At 42.0% G+C, this 21,332-nt stretch overlaps 1 long non-coding RNA gene across 1 annotated transcript in view; it reads right to left on the bottom strand.

Moving 5' to 3' along the window:
• LOC138748128 (uncharacterized) overlaps positions 1–21,332 on the bottom strand; it is a 233,303-nt gene that overhangs the window by 84,083 nt on the left and 127,888 nt on the right. The window lies entirely within an intron of this gene.

Genomic DNA, 21,332 nt, shown 5'->3' with positions numbered 1-21,332 from the left:
AATGGACTTCCAAAAGTCAACTCATTACTTCCAGGAGATTGAATATGGTGTGGGTGCTGCCCCAGCAATATGCTTTCAGTAGATTGTGGGAAGGTGAGCGGAGTATTAATTAATTGGGTGAAGTCATGGCGAGGTTAAATCTAGAAGCGCGAGCTATAATCTTCTTCAATTAGGTCAAAACATGTTGGAAACATTCCATAGGGTGAGGATGAGGCTGTGTAAAAAAAAACAGCCTTATTGTAATCTTTCATGGTGCAGATCTTTCATTACGACTGGGAAACAGAGAAAGCAGGTTAGCTTTAGATTGTAGAGAAGGTGGAGGAGGGATGGACAGATCAAAGAGAATATTTCTGATATCTCAAGTTCAGGACTGCCATTGGGATAAATTGGGATAACAAAGTACAATGAAAACTGCTGAAGGAAGTGCTAGTGGAAATGCTCAGCAAGTCAGGCCATGTTAGTGGAGTTAGAAACAACGTCGGGCGATATTACAGGTAGATAACCTACAGAGGTACTTATTCAGAGAAAATGATTTACCTGACGGTTTACAGTTTGAAACTTAGGCAGGAATGCTGCAACTTGCCCTGATAGAAGATGAGATATTATTCCTCAGGGTGTAATCCTCTGACTCCTGCAGAGCTAAGATGAACAACCCATACTTGCTGACTCTACTTTCAAAGGCTTTACTCCAGTCCTTTACTGCTATTGGCTGGGAGCTGCCTGCAGCCCTTACAGCATGGTAACAAGGATTATAGAGAGGGTGCAGAAGAGATTTACAAGGATGCTGCCTGGATTGGAGATCATGGTTTATGAAGATAGGTTGAGTGTATAGAGGATGTGGGGTATAAGATGGCAGAGATCAGGTGGATGGCCAGAGGCTTTTTCCCACGTCTGAAATGGCTAACATGAGGGGGCATAGGCTAAAGGTGCTTGGATTAAGTTCAGGGGTGATGTGAGAGGTAGGTTTTCCACAGAGACTGGTGGGTGCATGGAATACACTCCTGGCAATGGCGGTGAAGGTAGGTATAATATGATCTTTTAAGAGACTATTAAATATGTACCTGGAACTGAAAGAAAGTGAGGCTTATGCAGTAGGGAACCTAGGCATTCTTTACAGTAGGTTATTAGGTCAACACAGCACTATGGGCTGAAGGGCCTGTATTGTGCTGTGGATTTCTATTTTCTATGATTCTGCTCTCTATCTATACTTGCAAGTGACCAATGCTGTCTTGAGATCCTGCATCTGATGAACAGATCTTTGATCTGTATTCTAAGCAGCAAGTGGCATTGTTAGAGGAGCGGTTAGTGCAATGCTAATACAGTGTCAGTGACATGGGATCAAATCCAACGCCGGCCGCAAGGAGTTTTTACATTCTCCTTGTCCTTCGGTTTCCTCCCACTCACCAAAACATACAGGGTTGTAGGTTAATTTGGGTGACATGGGTTTAAATGGATGGAATCGTCATCTACCGTGTTGGATATAAAATTAAAAAAACACACATCAGCTACCCTCAAATCTTGGTCCATATGTTATTGTCAATTTTATCTCATGAAACAGGCTAAAGTAAAGTTATGGGAAATGCATGCATCAACCTAAACTTTTATCTCCTCTTTTGCACTCATTTATTTATTTTTAAATAGTGTATATACCTGTAATGCACAATACTGCTATAGTAATGAAACCCATGTAAGCTGCCAGATTGTTTTGGTTGACTAATGTTGTTCAGGGATGGAAATCCACTATCCTTATTATAACCATATAACCATTTACAGCACAGAAACAGGCCAGTTCAGCACCTAGTCTCACTGACCCGCATTTGGCCCATAACCCTCCACACCTCTCCCGTTCATATACTATCCAACTTTTCCTTGAATATTAACACCGATCTCGCCTCTACCACCACTGCCGGAAGTTCATTCCATAACCCCACCACCCTCTGCATGACTTGTCCCCTAAAAAATTCAGAAACTTGGAACAATAAAAATATTACCTGTTAAATTTCTTCCACATTGCACTGTGACAACAGCAAGATGCAAAGACAATTGAAATGTGTCTTCTTTACTCTCCGCCTCAAGAAATTAAATTAAGTGGTTAGCTTATTTGTATAGAAGACTGCAAAGCCAAGGCCTCACTTGAAAAGAAATGGGTCAGTATTAAGCTGATCACGGTTGTGCAGCCTCTGTGATTTACAATATTATAAATAACTCCATCATGAATATGTCCTATTTTCTGCCACTAAACTAAATTAGGTTATGCCAGTGAATTAAAAGTTAACCAAAACTGGGAACAATCTGTCAGGTGTGTATTTATGAAATCAGCTTAATTTCTGGACAACTTTCAGGTTTTTGAGTTTGTTGTTAAATGCAAGAGTTAAAATAGTCGCATAATGACAATTGACACTTTTGGGACCAACAAGTTTCCACCTCTCCAAAAGGAATGAGGATAAGGACCAGGAGAATTGGGTGCAGTTGGCCCACTCAATAGGAGTGGAAGGAGCTGTCCATTTTCCACACTGGCTTGCACTCAGCAGTAGCTTGAGAAAAATTCAAACTCATGTTGAAGGTTCCACTGTGATCTTGCATTTGCACTGAACCACACTCAATAATTATGTTCCTCTCACACTCAAAGTATTAAAAGTACTTTCAGACCTTCCTTTGAACACTCTAATGAAGAAGTTCTCAACGTAGCATTAATCTTTACTTACATTCAACCCAAACGAATCATTAAAACTGTTGTTTCTGGCTGCCTTGTGTAGCCATTATTTCCCTTTCTAGGAGCTGCGTTTCATCTCAACAGAAGATTTGTACTGTGATGGGACAAAATAATTAATACCATGCTTTATGGTCTACTATTAGGACTAACCTTTCCATGCATGTAAAAAAAAATGACAGCGCTCCATGAACTAATGTAACGACAGGGCTGCCAACGGTGTGGACCTTGGAGAGTGGGAAGTGGAGAGACAGCGATGCTTCGCTGGGTCCAACCACCAGGTCCTCATGGTAGCAGCTCCGTACAGGTTTTAAATGGCCAGTTAAATGAGTCAACTGTATTTTTAATTAAAATCTTGAAATTGTAGGGTCTGTGCCCTAGATGATGGTGCCTGTGCCCGGCAGTGACCGCAAGTGGTTGCAGACTCCGGGGGGGGGGGGGGGGGGGCAGAAGACCAGCACAGAGCACCAGAAATGGGGAGAACACTTCTCAACCTTGTTGAGAAGAAGCAGAGGAGACAACCCTATGGGAAGACGACTACAGCAGCAGGCCAGCGAGGAACTCAACGGCTGAAGGACCCATACAGACCGCAGGCAGTCAGTGACTTACAGTTGAGGGACTCACACAGGCTGCAGGTGTCTTGTGGTCGAAGGACCCATACAGACTGAAGGCTGCTGGAGACTGGCTGATGGGAGCCAGGTATGAGTACTGGAACCAGGGTTCGTGCATATGCTGAAGGCAAGAACGGCTCCCGAGGGGCCTCAGGCACTGAAGGCTTCCTAATTGTATTGGAGTTTTATGGAGCTCAGGTTGCAAATGGATCAAACGGGGTCTGTGCGGTTACAGAGGCCACAGAAATGCTGGACCCAAATCCACAGATACTCAGTGTCTCTGGACAGACTCACTTTTTTGCCACTCTTTCTCTCTTACTGCAAGGGGCGCCAGGCAATACTTTAGGGTGCAAACATTTCTTCCAATTTTCACCCTTCTCTCAATGGGGAGAACTAGCATCTGTGAAACTGGAAGCCTTTCAGAGCTTCACAGCTACTGAAGGTTAGTGAGGCTGCACACAAAACAAATGAGATGAATCCAGGTCAAAGGGTGGGTCGACTGCAATCCACATAATTTAACTAATCAAAAGATAAACAAATTTCTTCTGTGATATTGCACCAATTAATAAATGGGTTGCTATTTTTAATGCTTTAGTGCAGTAAAACTCATCAAAATAGAAAATCTCCCATTCTGTTAGATTGAGGTATAGCCAGTTGAGCTGATGCCTCCAGCAACCATGACCACCCACCCACCCCCCCACACCACCTGATAGTGTCAGTGTGGGATTTACATTTCCTCCCGCTAACAGCATGAGTTTTCTCTCAGGGCTCCTGTTTCTTTCCACATACCAAAGATGGACAGGATAATCGACTATTTTATATTGTCCTTAGGTGAATGGTAAATCTGACAATATTTGACAAGAATGTTGGGAGATTAGATTAATGGGAAAATCAATAGGGGTTGAGGGATTGTATTTCCCTGATGGTCCAAATGGCCTTCTGTTAAGTTGTGAGTAAATGTGGAAATGGTTTAGTGACTGAAATGCCAGTTGTGAAGAAAGAGTATCAACCCACCACTCTACTGTTATCTGTAAGACCACCGAGCATCCGTATGACACCAGATGAATATTATCTGAAAGGATTAATTCTTAACATTTAATCTTAGAGCCAGAACCATTTACTCATAGCCCCCTCAAAGGGAGATGCATTCTTGAGGCTTAAAACAAATAAAACCACACAAGCACAAGAGATATTGGTAAACACTGAGAAATAATTAACTCATATATTTCTGAGTCGTCTAATACTCTGTTCCCACTATAAGTCATGTAAATGTCAGGCACAAATAATTACCATGCAGAGGGTTTTCTGTCTTATTCCAAATCTTGCCTCCAGCATGAACACAAAGCCATGTAAAAATGATGCAGAGGAGAAAAAAAAAGCCTTCGAAAAGAATTTAAGAATAATAACATCTGTGCGCAACGTGACTGAATGCCAGGCTTTATTTGTTTTTCATTTTGTGTTTCCTTTTATTTGTTTTTAAAATGGTCAGTAATTTTTCCCGTTTTGTCCCTTTTACAGTAACTAGTGTAAAAAAGTTTGTTTTGAGAAATTTAAATTAAAACCTTTATGCAATAATCAAATTTCTTCATCTCTAGAGTTTGTCCCAGTGATAATTCTGGCAACACGTTCTCTTATTCACCATCCAAAATTTGTACATTTTCTCATTCATTTTGCATGAGCAATGCTTCATTCAAATTGTATGTATAGACTACTAGCCAATCTCACTTGTTCATCACTCACTGGTCTACCTGTGGTGACCTGGTAGATGATGGTATATTTTAATGTTCATTATTTTGAATAGGCACCTTATGTTAATTGTATTAATTTCAGTGAGGTCACGTGTTGTAAAGACCAAAGGTTCATGCATCTTGTGACTAAAACATTTTTAATAGTTCACTTTACCAAACACAATCATGGAGTAAAGTTCCTTTCAATAACATCAAATTAAATTTAGACATACAGGATGGTAACAGGCCATTTCGGCCCAAGAGCCCATGCTGCTCAATTACACCCAATTAACCTACACCCCCTCTTTCCCAGGGAGAACCCTTACAGACATGGGAAGAATGTACAAATACCTTACAGACAGCATGGGATTCGAACCCTGGTCCCAATCATTGGTGCTGTAACAGTGTTACGCTAATCGTCAAATGGCATCAACGGGGGCTTGCATGAAAGGCTTGTACAGAGTGACCAGTTAGTTGATGTTAATCTTATCACCCTTTAGGTTTGACATAATGTACAATGGACAAACGTTTTGATTTTATGTTTCAAGATTTGAGCTGAATTGTTGACTTTGTCTTAAACATTTTAACTATTAAAAAGTTTAAAGACTACTCCTTCAAGATCCAGCTGCAATTAAACCAAATTATTTTGTAAATATTTGATGGGTTTTACAAGAAGACAGTCATTCCGACCAATCTTTTCTTTGGCTTGGCTTCGCGGACGAAGATTTATGGAGGGGGTAAAAAGTCCACGTCAGCTGCAGGCTCGTTTGTGGCTGACAAGTCCGATGCGGGACAGGCAGACACGATTGCAGCGGTTGCAGGGGAAAATTAGTTGGTTGGGGTTGGCAAGCCTTCGGATGAACGACGCCTATCTGGTGTAGGCTTCATGGTCAAGAGCTTCATTGCCTCCAAACTCGAAAACCTTCCGACAGGCCTCTCGGACCGAATCATGTCCATGCGATTCCCCCTTCAAAACAAGCGTCACATCACCCTCATCAGTGTCTATGCTCCAACCCTCCAGGCGGAACCAGCAGAAAAGGACAAGTTCTACACCGACCTGCGCAACCTCATCCAACGCACCCCTACAGCCGACAAGGTTGTCATCCTGGGCGACTTCAACGCTCGTGTCGGCAAAGACTCAGAAACCTGGCCAGGAATCCTGGGCAAGCATGGCGTCGGCAATTGCAACGACAATGGGCGCCTCCTGTTGGAGCTCTGCGCAGAACAGCGGCTTGTCATTACAAACACCCTTTTTCAGCAGAGGGACAGCCTTAAGACCACCTGGATGCATCCCCGATCCAAACACTGGCACCTCCTGGACTACATCCTGGTGCGAGAAAGTGACAAACGAGATGTGCTCCACACCAGGGTCACGCGGAATGCCACATTGACCACCGGCTGGTTCGCTGCAAGCTCAACCTTCACTTCAAGCCAAAGCCCAGGAACAATCAAGCTCCCAGAAAAAGGTTCAATGTTGGAAACCTGCAGTCAGACGAAGCGAGAGGAAACTTCCAGGCAAACCTCAAAGCAAAGCTCGACGATGCAACCCGCCTCACGGACCCGTCCCCTGAAACCCTCTGGGATCAGTTGAAGACTACCATACTGCAATCCACTGAAGAGGTACTGGGCTTCTCCTCCAGGAAAAACAAGGACTGGTTTGACGAAAACAGCCAGGAAATCCAGGAGCTGCTGGCAAAGAAGCGAGCTGCCCACCAGGCTCACCTTACAAAGCCGTCCTGTCCAGAGACGAAACAAGCCTTCCGTCGCGCATGCAGCCATCTTCAGCGCAAACTCCGGGAGATCCAAAATGAGTGGTGGACTAGCCTCGCCATTCCGACCAATAGAAGGCCTTGAATCACTAAGAATGCTCATTTCTTCATTGTTACACTTCACTCTCACCCCAGTCCTATGCATAATGAAGCTGATGTTTTGCATTACCTGGACTTTACCATGGATGGTATAAACTGCTGTTGAATCCTGGCACTCAGCTGCAACGCCTGCTCTGTATTCCTGCTGCTGAAACAAAGGAGATGAGCTACTTCTATGATTTTCTAGACCCAGCAATCCATGTGTCCAAAAGATATCCGTTAACAGTCCAAGCAGAAGTAGGTATTTGCCTCCTCTAGCCTGCTCCATTATTCAATGAGCGAGTGAATCCACTTATCTTAATTTACAAAAGCTTTAGATTTAGCATGAGTAATTGACCTGCTTTGTGTGGAAGCACGATTTGCTTGAAGAAAGGTTTCTGTACATGCCTCCTGAGTAGTGTATGTTCAAGGTTACAGGCCACATGATAACTGATGTGGCTGGCAGCCTGCATCGGCCACATATGCTGCATCACCAGTTGCTCTGAACATTTACAGTGCAACAGCCGCAGACAACTTCAAGATCTACTACTGCAGTCATCCCTTGAAGGAGAATAGTGAACTAGTTACAAGTAGACTTCAACTGGTGGAGCATGAGACCTCACCCTTCTGCTCTGCTAGCTTTTTGATTGTCCACAGATAATAAGGGCTTTTCAACTATTCCTTGTTGACCTCATTACCTCTGTAGGAAGTCAACTGACATGTTGAACAGACTTTAAACCGAGATTTAATACAACTGAATTTTTGTTAGCACTCAAATGACTTCAAGCTTGGATATCTAAAGATAACTTCATTTTGACTTACTGCTCAATGGTTAGTATAGCGGTTAGCACAACGTTATTACAGTGCCAGTGACCTGGGGTCGAATCCATTGCTGATTCTAAGGAGTTTGTACGTTCTTCCTGTGTCAGCATGGGTTGCTCCAATTTCCTCCCACTCTTCTAAACATATGGAGGTTGTAGGTTATTTGGGTGGCACAAGGGACAGAAGAGCCTGTTTCCATGCTGAACGTCTAAAATATTTAAAAAAAATAAAATGATAAAATTGCAAAACTGTGCATCTTGAACACAAAATTCTCCCCATGTGAAATTCACTGTGCAGGAACACTCCATCAGGAATCGTTTTGAGTTGTGAACTCAGGGGTCCTGCTCATCGGTGGCTCTCCAGAGGTTTACATAGATCCAAGCACCTCTTTATTACATACGGCGCTTCATCCTCAACCTTCTTCGGTCTTCTTTGTTCTTACATTGATTCAGGACCCTCGTGATACTTCAAGCTGTCACTCATTCAAGGACTGTGAAAATAGAACATATCAGTTCTGATACACTTATCTGCCATTTTTTTTAAATCCAAGGTCAGTTGAAGCTGCTTCAATCTTTATTCCCATGTCAATTTATTGTTCTTCTTTGTTCTTAGCTTTTCAGCTTTTCTCTGGCAGAGAGTTCCCTTGAGAGTTGTTGGAACACTTGACATAGTTTCCTTAGCTAAACTCTGATAAATTAAACGCACTTCAAATTGAGTTGAATAAATGAAAATGAGAAACTCTATTAAAAATATTAAGGATAGAAATATTACACATCAGTTGAAAAATAATTTGAAGTATTAGAAACTGAAGAATTGCAATAAAGTGAAAGCAAGACCACCCTCCACTGCACATCAACAACTCTGTAGTGGAGAGAGTGAAGAGCACCAAGTTCCTTGGAGTTCACTTAACTATTGACTTATCGTGGACACTCAGCTTCTCCTCACTTGTCAGGAAGGCGCAACAGTGACTACACTACATGAAAAGACTGAATTGGACAAGTCTACCAGCTACCATCATGTCAACCTTCTATAGGACCTCTATTGAGAGCGTCCTGGCCAGCTGCAACATATTATGGTATGGTTGCTGCAGAGAAATGGCTCAATCTACAGGACAATAGCGTAGCAGGGAATCCCTCCCCCCATCAACGTGATCTACCAGGATTGTTGTCTGAAGAGGGCATGCAAAATCATTGAGGACCCCTTCCACCCCGTACACAGCATCTTTCAGCTGCTCCTCTCAGGTAAGAGATACAGGAGTATCAGAGCCAGCACCACCAGGCTGAGGAACAGCTTCTTCCCACGGGCAGTGAGAATGCTGAATGACCAAAGGAACTGCTCACACGAGCCATTCGAGACTCTCTTATTGATGACACAATATGTATTTATTTATTTGTATACATGAATATTGCCATACCTCGATTTACGCCCGATTGAGTAACATCCGTTCGCAGATACGTCCGAGATCACCATAAGGGCTTAATTTAATTTATGCTGGAACTGACATTGGCAGGCGTTACTGTACAGTATTTACATTTGATTAACTATGGTATTTAGACATGTGTCTGTACAAGATAGAGGTTTAGGCAAATATGTATGTGTGTCATTGTTATGTACCAGACAACAGCAATAGAAATTAGCTCAGATGGTGTTATATTTAAAATAATAATTTTAGTTATAAATTAACAATGATATAACACCGAATCTAATTTATTTACACTTATTTAAATTTAACTAAACTGATCTACACTTATCTAACTTAACCCCCAACTAGGCGTGAATATACTTGTGTGTGTGGAATACCCCAAGCCAAGGCACAATTCTCAAAAGGCAGTTCAAAGTTCAGTTTCAGATATTCAATGATGACACACAGGCTCAAAATTGATGTGACGCGCAGACCTTAGGTGGATGTGGTGCGCAGGCCTTAGATTAAGTTAGCATTTCATGAGATGAGTGAAAGAGACCAGGGGAGTGATAGAATATTTAGAACTCATGAAACCCTTGTTGAGGTGCTTCCAGCAAAATGTGCTTTTTAGACGAGAGCCAACCAAAACTCCCCTCTTCTTTGGTATGGGGGACACGAATCAAATGATGCTCACAAAGCTTCCAGAACCCTTTTCATGGCTCAGCCAAACTCGTGACCCTCACTCTGGTCACTATCCAGTATTTCTTCTGCCTTCCGAACCCTTTCCGTGGGCCTGCCGAACAAAAATGACCTTCACACTTTCAATCACAGAGTGCTGTTCACATTCCTCTATAACTGGAGGAAATCAGACAGGTTGTCTATAACCACACATGAGGCCAATCCTGCATAATATTTCTTCCAAGAGCTCCTTGCTCCTGTGCTGTCTCCTTAAAATGGCCCCTGAGCAAAGCTGTCTTGAATATTATATAGGTCACATGGTCTCTGCACCTAGGTTGTTCTCTCTCTAAGAGATGTATCCAATTTAGGGGCATGCTGCCTTCAACCTGCAGTCAGTTCACAAACACTCCAAAGCCTTCAGGGTTTTGTTAAATCTGTTCTCTTCAAGTGACAGTCCCACACAAATGAAAATGGGAGCACATAATAGTCATGGGATCTTATGTTGTACATTTCACCTATAATGATCGAATTATGCCCAAATCAATTTGCGTCCCCACTTCCAGAACTTAACCCGAATGCAAATCAATACATAGCTGTTCTTGTCCAGCATATGTATTGTCTGTTTGGATGTCTGTTATGTCTGGTTGTGTGTCTGTGTGTTTGGCACCGAGGACCAAAGAATGCCATTTTGCCAGTTGGCATTTGTGCAATCAAATGACAATATGCTTGACTTGGTTTGAAAATGAACAAACCATTTATTTGCACCTCTATTTTTAATCAAGGTCTGCAATCCCATTTAAATGAATAGATGCCTGCTTCTTGCACCAGCTGAGGCTGGCATGAAGTTAGGTGATCAGATGTGAGCTGCATCTGGTCCCTCAGCACAGTCGGCATGTGCTTTGCCATTTCAGTTTGGCAAATGTGGAAGTGAGCATCCAGTTTGTCTCCAACTTTCTGACTGCAACATCAGATTAGAATCAGGCTTGAGCTAATCTAGAGTGAAAGTACCTTTGGGAATTCTCTGCAGACTTTCTTTAACAACGTACATTTCTTGCCCGGATTCCCTACCAAATGCAAGGGTTTTCTCTTTCTACCCTATCAATTCCTTTCAATTCTGAAAATATCACAATCAAATTATCCTTTAACCTTCTGTATCCCAGGGAATACAAATCTGGTTTAAGAACATGAAGAGTGGCGGACATGCACCATTTTACCCATGCCTGCTTTGACATTTAATAAGATCATGGCTGACCTTTTAACTCTGTATCGCATCCCTGTACTAAACCCATGTTCCTTAATTCCCTTAAAAATTCTGTCTATCTTTCTCTTGAATACACTGAATGATTGAAAATGTCATTCATTTGAAGCATTAAAACTTTAAATAATTATGGAACACTAGCCAAAATGAATAATGCGTATTTGAATGAGTGTCTTCATATCTGTTCTCACAAAGCTTTACTTCAGAATATATATATATATATATATATACTGCAGTTGTTATTTTGAAGTCTTAAATTTTTCCAGAACCAAGTAAAATAGGTTCACTGAGCTCAATTTTTCCTCTGAGAACTGTCACTGGGGCTATTCCAAGTAAAAGTTACGTGCTACAGACATAACCATCACCCTTCCACAAGCACCTTCAAAATACTGTCCTGATAAAAAGCAACTACACCTCTCTTGTTTTTATTTGTTTGTTAGCAATTATTCACTTCGAGGGGAAAACATTCTACATTCTACATGTACATTAGAATCTACATTCTAATTTTTTGTGAAAATATAATAACAAGAATGTTGAAAATTTGACTGAAAAATAAACTGGAAATACTCAATTGCTATCTGACCAATGACTGCTTTCAGCATTTTATCTTTATGTTATAATTAGTGCAATTTGTTTGATTTCCTGTTAACTTATAACTAACTTATCTTGTTTTTTCATGTACCCAGCTTTTTTATTTTCTCATCTCAACAACTCATTTATTATTTGCATTTACCTTACTTTAAACAATGCAATTCATTTATGCAAACAATTTATTTAAACACACAAAATGGAAAAAAATAATCTGAAAGAAAAAATGTTGATTATTTTCCAAGTTGCACATGGATGCCAAATGTACAGCAATGTTAAAAAAGAATCTTATGCCAAAGCCGTGTGGTCAGAGCAATGAAGGGTATGTTTTATTACTGTAAAATATACCAAACAAAATGAATATAATTCATCATATTCTTTCAATGAATGCATCTCCAGGGGGGCACAAGGAAACCAGCTGTTCCTAGTTTATCCTGGCCATGCCTTGTCCATAACCTATCTGCCAGAGTTGGCCCGGATGAGACTCAGGATGTTAAATAGCCTGGATCTTACACAAACAATCGCGGCAGAGTTGGAAAATGTGCTCAGATTCACACGTGTTCCTTGTGCTGGGTTATTTATGTAGATAATAGGATTTATCTCCGTTTCTTCTTCACTGTTCGATGGGATTGAATATCTCCTCTAGTGTGCTTTAGGCCTTAAACAGAGAAATACAAATGCTTCTGAAATACTGGAAAATATAAAGAAAATAACATCTTGTCTCTCGAGGTATCTTACTATCATTAGGCACGCCCGGCATTTCAAAGTGCCATACGTCATTTCAGAAGCAAAGCTTTGCATTAACAAAGAGAGCCCAATTACTTCAGAATGTTCTCTTCTAATCAGGAGCCAAAAACCTGCAGGTTGTGACATGTAATCTCTGCATTCTATGTTTTATGATGTTTTCAAGCAACCACAATTATCTAGATTTGCCTTTTTGTAGCTCTTTCCCACAATTGCAGACATCTTAATCAGCCTCCAGCCTATCCATCAACAATCCATGGGAGATGTATGTGTGTGTGTATCCTTTTACATGACTCACTTGGATATGAAATATGCATATGTGAGAAAGTTGACATAAACAGTGACTTAACTGGATTCAAAACTTTGTGAATGATGATAAATACTCTCAAGAGATAGGTTTTAAAATAACAAAGTAATTGTTAGAATTGCTGTTAACCTATAGTATTATCAGTATTGAATAATTTCCTAACTTGGTATCTTTCAGAGTTTGAATTGCAGATATGTAATATTCTAAGATTCATATAAAAACATCATTTTATAGTTTGACGTGGGAATTTGAGCTATTGTTGAGAACATATTTCAAGAAATTACAATGAATAAGATTGAATTAGATTTTGGCTCTTGCTGGTTTTATATAGCCCATATGACTGGTGAACTGCACCTGGGCTTACACAGCATACTATTTCACTGCCTGATTAGGGTGATGAAAGCACATGTTGGTCACACGGGAACTACTCTTAGTTCTAACTGAAGTAGCTGATGGAAACTAATCTGCGTAATTGCCTTACGTGCAAGATACAGGTGAATCTCTGCAACGTGTTCACTTGGTTCACTGTCTTGGCGATTCATCAAATTATGATCTACAGAACAGACCAGAATGTAACTTCAGAAAGGAGGCTTGTTTTGCAGCTGAGAAAGATTTAACTAATTGGTTTCCTAATGCTTTTATCAGAAGAGCAGGACATCCGCCATCTATCAGTCTAACTGCTTTTGAAAACCATGCTTTATGGTTGATATCCCATTTAAATCAATAAAGGTCTCAGTCTTTCCCTGCAGATTAATGCCAAATACTTGTGAAATCACAGTGATAGAACCTGCATCACAATTAACCTGAGGAATTTTTCAAGCATCTGACCTTTGATTACCATTGAGCCCTCATCCTCATGAGTAATTATGAAGAAACAATAAGATGGGAGTGGATAATTTCACAGGAAGGTTCAACTTTTCTATCAGTTATTGTAGACTTAACATGGACCTGTGCAAATGAACTCAAATTAAGAGTAAACCTGTCAGTGGGGAGAGGAATGGTCCTCAAGATGGTTTGAATTAAATTTATTACAAGGATATAATTCATTTCATAAAGAAGGCAGCTTAATGCTGACCTAAATTACATCAAGGCTGCATTTTAATTCTTGGCAGCGGAGCTGATTAGAAAGGTTTTGATTTCTTGGAAGAGGTAACCCACAATCCTTTAATTATTATTATGTTTAAATGTGATTATTTCATATAATAAATATGTATTCTTTCTTGAATAAAGATGAATTTTAATTTGTAAAACTTCCAAGTATCCTCAACTCTCAATTAAGTCAACTAAATTAGAATAGTCTCCAACCTAACTATATATACTGTAAGTGTTTAGGACCATCTATATATGTATTTAGAGTAAAAATCAAACTGAAGAGGAACTTATTGGGTCAAGTAGCATCAGTTGGGTGGATGGGAGGGTGGGAGGGTTGGTGGGTTGAGCAGAGGGAGGAGTTAGTGAGATGAATTGTTGACATTTCAGCTAAAGATCCTACGTCAGGATTGAGAGTGGAGAGGGAAGACAGATCCTGAAAGATCGATGAACTAAAGATACTGCCTTTCTTTGACTTTTTGTGCACTATTTTTTTTTGTAAGGTGGTTTATATGAATGTTTGCTCAATGATGCTGCCACAAAACAACACATTTCATGACTTCTTCATGACAATAAATTCTGGTTCTTATTCTGATCCCGATTCAAATTCAGTTAGTATAAAGAGGAAAGGGGGAGAGTTTCCAGTGGTACTCAACCTTTTTCTTTCCACTGACATCCCACTTTAAGTATTCCCTATGCCATCGGTGCTCTGTGATTAGTGAAGGATTGCCTAAGATGGGATGTGAGTGAGAAGGAAAGGTTGAAAATCACTGTTCTAGACCCAATTGTTACTGAAATACTTTGCTTGAGAAAAATTGTCAGGGAACACTCTCCACGGTTTGCAGGTCCACTCATCCCTCCTTCGTACATCTCTCTGACCTCTGACATTTTTCATTGCAAATGTAGAAGGTGCATCATTTGTTCTTCCACTTCCTCCTTCAGGGGACCTAAACATCAGGAGAAGCAAGGATCCATGTGCACCTCCTCCAACCTTGCCTGCTGGATTTAGTGCTCATGGCACGTGCTGTGACACATCAAGCCCAAGCAGGCGAGCAGTTTATGGAGCACCTGTACTCTGCCGACAATGCCCATCCCGAGCTTTCCATTCTCGTTTCCACACTGCCCTTGGCCTTTTCCACTGCCCATGCAAACTTGAAAACCAATGCTTCATGTTCCTCTAATATAAGCATTGTTTCTAACTTTAGGCAACCCTTACTTGCCTCTCTTTCTGCTGCTCTCTCTCTCTCTCCCCCTCCCCTTTCTCTTTCCCATCCACCTCATGTCCTCTTATTTTGGATCACTTTCCCATATGCCCCCACCCCTCCCCATATGCAGCCCCTCCCTCTTCTGGTTCAATCTGTCCCTTATCTCTTCCTTTCTTGATCCCTTTATCGCCCTTCTCATCAGATTCCATCACTGGTAATCTTTATCTTCCTGACTGACCTTTTCTTATCACCTTCCAGGACCTATCTCTATCGTCACTTTTCCCACCAATGGCCTCCATCTATTGATCATCCACTGGTCCTCTGAGAGTGTTGTTCAATACTCTATTAAACTTCTGCAAGTGACATGTGGAAAGTATACTGGCTGGTTGCATCATAGTCTATTTTGGCAATGCAAGTGCCCAGGAATGCAGAAGGCTGCAGGAGGTAGCAAACAGCCTGGCACATGATAGGCTCTGACCTCCCATCTATTGCAGACTGTCTCTCTCAAGAAGGCAGTCAACTTCTTAAAGCATTCCTTTTACACTGCTTATGAACTCTTCTCACAGCTACCTTCAGGAAGAAGGTACAGATGCCTGAAAACTGGCATCTCTATGTTCAAGAACAGTGTGAGTCCATTTAATCAAAATTGCCCATCTAGCTCTCAGAGAAGTAAAAGATAAATTTTGCTTTTGAGTTGAAGTCATTAAGACATCATCTTCTTGAGAAAATCCAAATAAATTGTGCCACTTGTTAAGTGGACTCCCAAGAAACTTCGTGCTTCCCACTCTGTCCAATATCAGGCTATCGATGTGTAGTCGAGGGTGGTCATTCCTGCTGCTTCTGAAGTCCACGATCATCTCCTTTGTCTTTTCTAAATTGAACCTCAGGTTGTCATTCGCGCATCGCATCATGAGATTTTCCACTTCTCTGTAGTGTAACTCATTTAATGTTTTCACATGGGCCTGGTTTAACTCTCATTGGAAATTCAGCAGGGATGGCACGCAGGAGTTAGAATTGAAGATATGTTGTGGTACAGAAGAAGGCCAATGGGTCTATCGAATCAAATGGAACAATGTCATTCTGCATATTATTCTTAATCAAATTCTAATCTCTTCCCTTTCGAAAGTGCTGATTGATTCCGTTTTCCCTACTGTTACAGACAGTGAATTCCAGGTCATAATCTCTGACTAAAATCATTTCCCTCCGCTCTCTCCTTTATCTTATATCCTAAGAGTTCTATTCCCTGGACCAGTAATAGGAAAAGCTTCCTCCTCTTTGGCCTTTCCAAACCAATCATGCTCTTGTATCAAATCTCTTCTCGATTCACTTTACTCCAAGGAGAACCAGGCCAGTTTCTCCCATCTTAAACTTGCAGTTGAAATCCCTCATCAATTAAGCCATTCTAGTACATATTTTCATCATCCTCTCAAGAAATTCCATCTTCCCAAAGTGTAGGGAGCACTATAGTATGTTGTACAGAGTTAACAATATTGTGTTTTGTACAGACATAATGTACCTTCCCTACTAATGTACTCTGTCTCTTCAATGGCAGTCTCTTCAATCTGAGGCGCCTGCAAGCTCACACCAAGACACAAGAGAAACTTGTCCGTGAACTACTCTTTGCAGACGATGCCGCTTTAGTTGCCCATTCAGAGCCAGCTCTTCAGCGCTTGATGTCCTGCTTTGCGGAAACTGCCAAAATGTTTGGCCTGGAAGTCAGCCTGAAGAAAACTGAGGTCCTCCATCAGCCAGCTCCCCACCATGACTACCAGCCCCCCCACATCTCCATCGGGCACACAAAACTCGAAACGGTCAACCAGTTTACCTATCTCGGCTGCACCATTTCATCAGATGCAAGGATCGACAATGAGATAGACAACAGACTCGCCAAGGCAAATAGCGCCTTTGGAAGACTACACAAAAGAGTCTGGAAAAACAACCAACTGAAAAACCTCACAAAGATAAGCGTATACAGAGCCGTTGTCATACCCACACTCCTGTTCGGCTCCGAATCATGGGTCCTCTACCGGCACCACCTACGGCTCCTAGAACGCTTCCACCAGCGTTGTCTCCGCTCCATCCTCAACATCCATTGGAGCGCTTACATCCCTAACGTCGAAGTACTCGAGATGGCAGAGGTCGACAGCATCGAGTCCACGCTGCTGAAGATCCAGCTGCGCTGGATGGGTCACGTCTCCAGAATGGAGGACCATCGCCTTCCCAAGATCGTGTTATATGGCGAGCTCTCCACTGACCACCGTGACAGAGGTGCACCAAAGAAAAGGTACAAGGACTGCCTAAAGAAATCTCTTGGTGCATGCCACATTGACCACCGCCAGTGGGCTGATAACGCCTCAAACCGTGCATCTTGGCGCCTCACAGTTTGGCGGGCAGCAACCTCCTTTGAAGAAGACCGCAGAGCCCACCTCACTGACAAAAGGCAAAGGAGGTAAAACCCAACACCCAACCCCAACCAACCAATTTTCCCCTGCAACCTCTGCAATCGTGTCTGCCTGTCCCGCATCGGACTTGTCAGCCACAAACGAGCCTGCAGCTGACGTGGACTTTTTACCCCCTCCATAAATCTTCGTCCGCGAAGCCAAGCCAAAGAAAGACTCTGTCTCTCTCTATATATGAACACTGAAACCTGTATGTTTTACCAGCTGCAGGTCCAATAGACCAGGCCTTTCTTGAATGCCATCAACCACTTCTTAGCCAAAGCAAAGGCATGACTGAAAGGTAAATGAAGACTGGGAGAGCTCCAGACAACCATTACTCAGAGATCAGATCATTAATAAAGGAAGACTGCAGGCAGGAAGGTAAAAGATTTTAACTTTTCTTCCATTTCTTTCTTGATTATCAGATCACCTAACCATCTACTTATTTTACTTGAGTCTATAACTATTGCATGACAATTGTGGAGTCCTGAAATACTCTGCAAAACTGTTCTGATCAATACATACCAGCAAGATCCCCCTTAAAAATTCCTCTTTCATAATTTCAAGGAATTTACTGTTAATTTCTTCAATTGCCCAAGTTCTTTTTTTCATTCTTTTCCACATGCGATAGTTTCCAAACTGTTATCCTGTGGCAATAGAATATTGAGCAGGAATATTGGAATTCTTTAAGTGTGCAGCAATACGGGGAAACTTGGCAATGCAGTGAAATCAAAGCATTAAATTTACAAGTTGCAGGAATACTTCTGAAACCATTCATCTCTATTCTTTGTGAATGGATATGGGAAATCCATTTTAAATGGCATTGTGGCATTCAAAAGATAAAGGCTGAGATGTGGCCAATGGTATGCCATACAATTTTTTCTTAAAAGTAACATCTGACAATTAATTTCAATGAAAGGGCAAGATCTGCCTCTAAGTGCCAAAGGAATGCATTCTACCCTTGTGATTTATGGTAGCACCATGAGATTGGCATTCTTCAGTCTATCAGATTAGAGTCATTTAACAATGTCCCTGTGTTCTTTCCTCATTTAAAAAAAAATCATATTTTATGTTGCAAAATCTAGAACATTAATCCATTGGGAACAGCTTCTATTGTAACAACTGCTTTGAAGTTTTGTATAAAAGAGTTTTAACGCATATCTTAAAGGAGCTCATGTTCAAATCATTTGTTTGAAGGACATGTAAGCACTTGCCAGAAAGAACGGTCAATGGAGTTTTGGCAAAGTCCTGTAGTTCTGTGAAATGGTGACTTTGTGAGTTAAATGTGACAATCAGAAGATGATTCTACTTCAAGTCAAGTCACCTTTATTTATTGTCCATACCCTGCTCGCACGGTAAAGACGAAACAGCGTTTCTCCAGGACCATGGAGCATATCTACATAAATATGTTAGAGTAGAAGTTAAACACATGAAAATATTAAGACATATACAGTAAAAGTCCACAGCACACTGTTCACAAATGTTCTAGGAGTTCAGGAGTCTGGTGGCTTGGGGGAAAAAAACTGTTGCCTAATCTGGACGTAAGGGCTATGGTACCTTCTACCAGAAGGCAAAAGGGAGAACAGTTTACATGAAGGATGTGTCCTTCTCAATGTTTGTTGCCTTTTGCCTGCATCATGTTGTAGATGTCCCTCATAATAGGAAGAGAGCCCCCAATGTTCTTTTTCACTGACTTCACTATCCTCTGCAGGGTCTGAGATGGTGCAGCTTCCAAACCAGGTGGTGGTGCAGTTGCACAGGATACTCTCGATACATCCTCTGTAGAATGTAGTGAGGATGGAGGGTGGGAGATGAACTTTTCTCAGCCTTCACAATAAGTAGAAGCCCTGCTGGGCTTTCTTGGCTATGGAGCTGGTGTTAAGGGATCAGGTGAGATTCTCCACCAAGTACATACTCTTGATGACGTCAATGGTTGAGCCGTCAATGGAGAGCAGAGCATGGACTCCCCAGGCACTCCTGAAGTCAACAACAATCTCATGTGTTTTATTAACGTTCAGATACAGGTTGTTGGCTCTGCACCTGTCCATTAGTGACTGAACCTCATCTCTGTACGCTGAATCCTCATTCTTACTAAGAAGGCCCACCATGGCTGTGTCATCAGCAAACATGATGATGTGGTTTGAGCTGAGTTTAGCTGCACAGTCGTAGGGTCAGCTCAATGTGAAGTGTTATTATACATCCAGACTGCTTGAGGTCTCCCCGGCAGGAAGTCAAGAATCCAATTGCAGAGGGAGGTGTTTAGACCCAGCAGGCTCAACTTCCTTATCAGGTACTGTGGTATGATTGTGTTGAATGCCAAATTGGAGTAAATAAACAGCATTCGAACATACATCCTTATTTTCCAGGTGGGTGAGGGCTAGATGGATGGCAGTGGTAATGGCATCATCCTTAGAGCAGTTGGGTCTGTATACAAACTGCAGGGGGTTCAGTGATGGGGGCAGCAGGAGTTTGATATGCCCCATGATGAGCCTCTGGAAGCACTTCATGACAATGGACATGAGGGCAACAGGGCGGTAGTCATTGAGGCAGAACACTTATTCAGCACGGGGACAATGATGGTGGCAATGAAGCACACTGGGACCATGCCAATCCCATGGAGATGTCAAAGATGTTGCTGAGAACATCTGCTAGCTGAGCCACACCTCCCTGAGCACTCTGCTGGGAATGTTATCTGCTCCAGAAACTTTCCATGGGTTGACCTTATCTAACTCTATCTTCACATTCGGCCCCTGCAAGGCACAGCATCTGATCATTTGGAGTAGAGGTGCTCTTCTTCACCGCCATGTTGTTTTTCACCTCAATATGTGAACAGAAGTTGGTCAGTGTATCTTGCAGAGAGGCATCACCAGCACAGGAAGATAGTGTAGTCTTGTGGTTGGTAGCATCTTGGATGCCCTTCCACATGCGTTGCATGTCTTTGCTGTCCAGGAAGTGGCTATGAATGCGCTGGGCATGTGCACGCTTTACCTTTCTGATGGCCTTAGACAGATTGGCTCTTACAATAGCTAGGGTGACCATGTCATCTGAAGGCATTTTCTCGGCTCCTGAGCAGAACACGCACCTCCGCAGTCATCCGTGGCTTCTGATTATAGTGAGTAATGATAGTCTTGGTCACAGTGACATCGTCAGTACACTTACTAATGTAGCTGGTCACCGATGCTCTATACTCCTCCAGATTGATGCAGTCTCCACTGATCTTCCTTGAACGTGTGCACTCAAAGCAGTCTTTGACACACGAAAATGAAGGAAATGGCGCGCTATCAGAATTAGAATCAGAATTTATTGTCGAACATAGCATTATAGGTGCAAATTTTGCTATAAATTACATTTAAAAAATAGTGCAAGAAGGGAAAGCTAAATAGTGTCTATGGTTCATTGGTCAGTCAGAAATCTGATGGCAGAGGGGAAGATGCTGTTTTGTGGCAATGGGTGTTCATCTTTTGGCTGCAGTTCCTCCTTCTAGATGGTAGAAATGTGCAGAAGGTATTGCCTGGGTGGTGGCGACCCTTGAAGATAGACACTGCTTTCTTAAGATACCACCACCACCTCTGGTAGATGTCCTTGATGGGGTGAAGACTGATACCCATGATGACGCTGGCTGAGTTCACAACTCTCTGTAATCTGTGATCCTGTCCTGTTATAGATGGCATTTTAAATTGTGTCCAGCCACACAGTCATAGTTGTAGAGCAAGGTAGCGCAGAGGCCCAAGGTGCGTCTGGGAGTGAGGAGGAGATGCATTTTCCAATTTGTAATGACTGTAATCTTCCAATGAGGACCTCAAAGGGTGCAGTAGCGGAGAGGAATGCAGAGGCCCAGGGTTTGGAGCTTGTTGACCAGTACCGAGGGTTTGGTGGTGAAAGCTGAGCTGTAGTCAATGAAGAGTA

This window comes from Narcine bancroftii, chromosome 13 (genome assembly GCF_036971445.1).
Source record: "Narcine bancroftii isolate sNarBan1 chromosome 13, sNarBan1.hap1, whole genome shotgun sequence".
NCBI classification, from domain to species: Eukaryota; Metazoa; Chordata; class Chondrichthyes; order Torpediniformes; family Narcinidae; genus Narcine; species Narcine bancroftii.
Note: the sequence above shows the minus strand (reverse complement) of the source record. Positions and strands in the feature narration are given on the sequence as shown.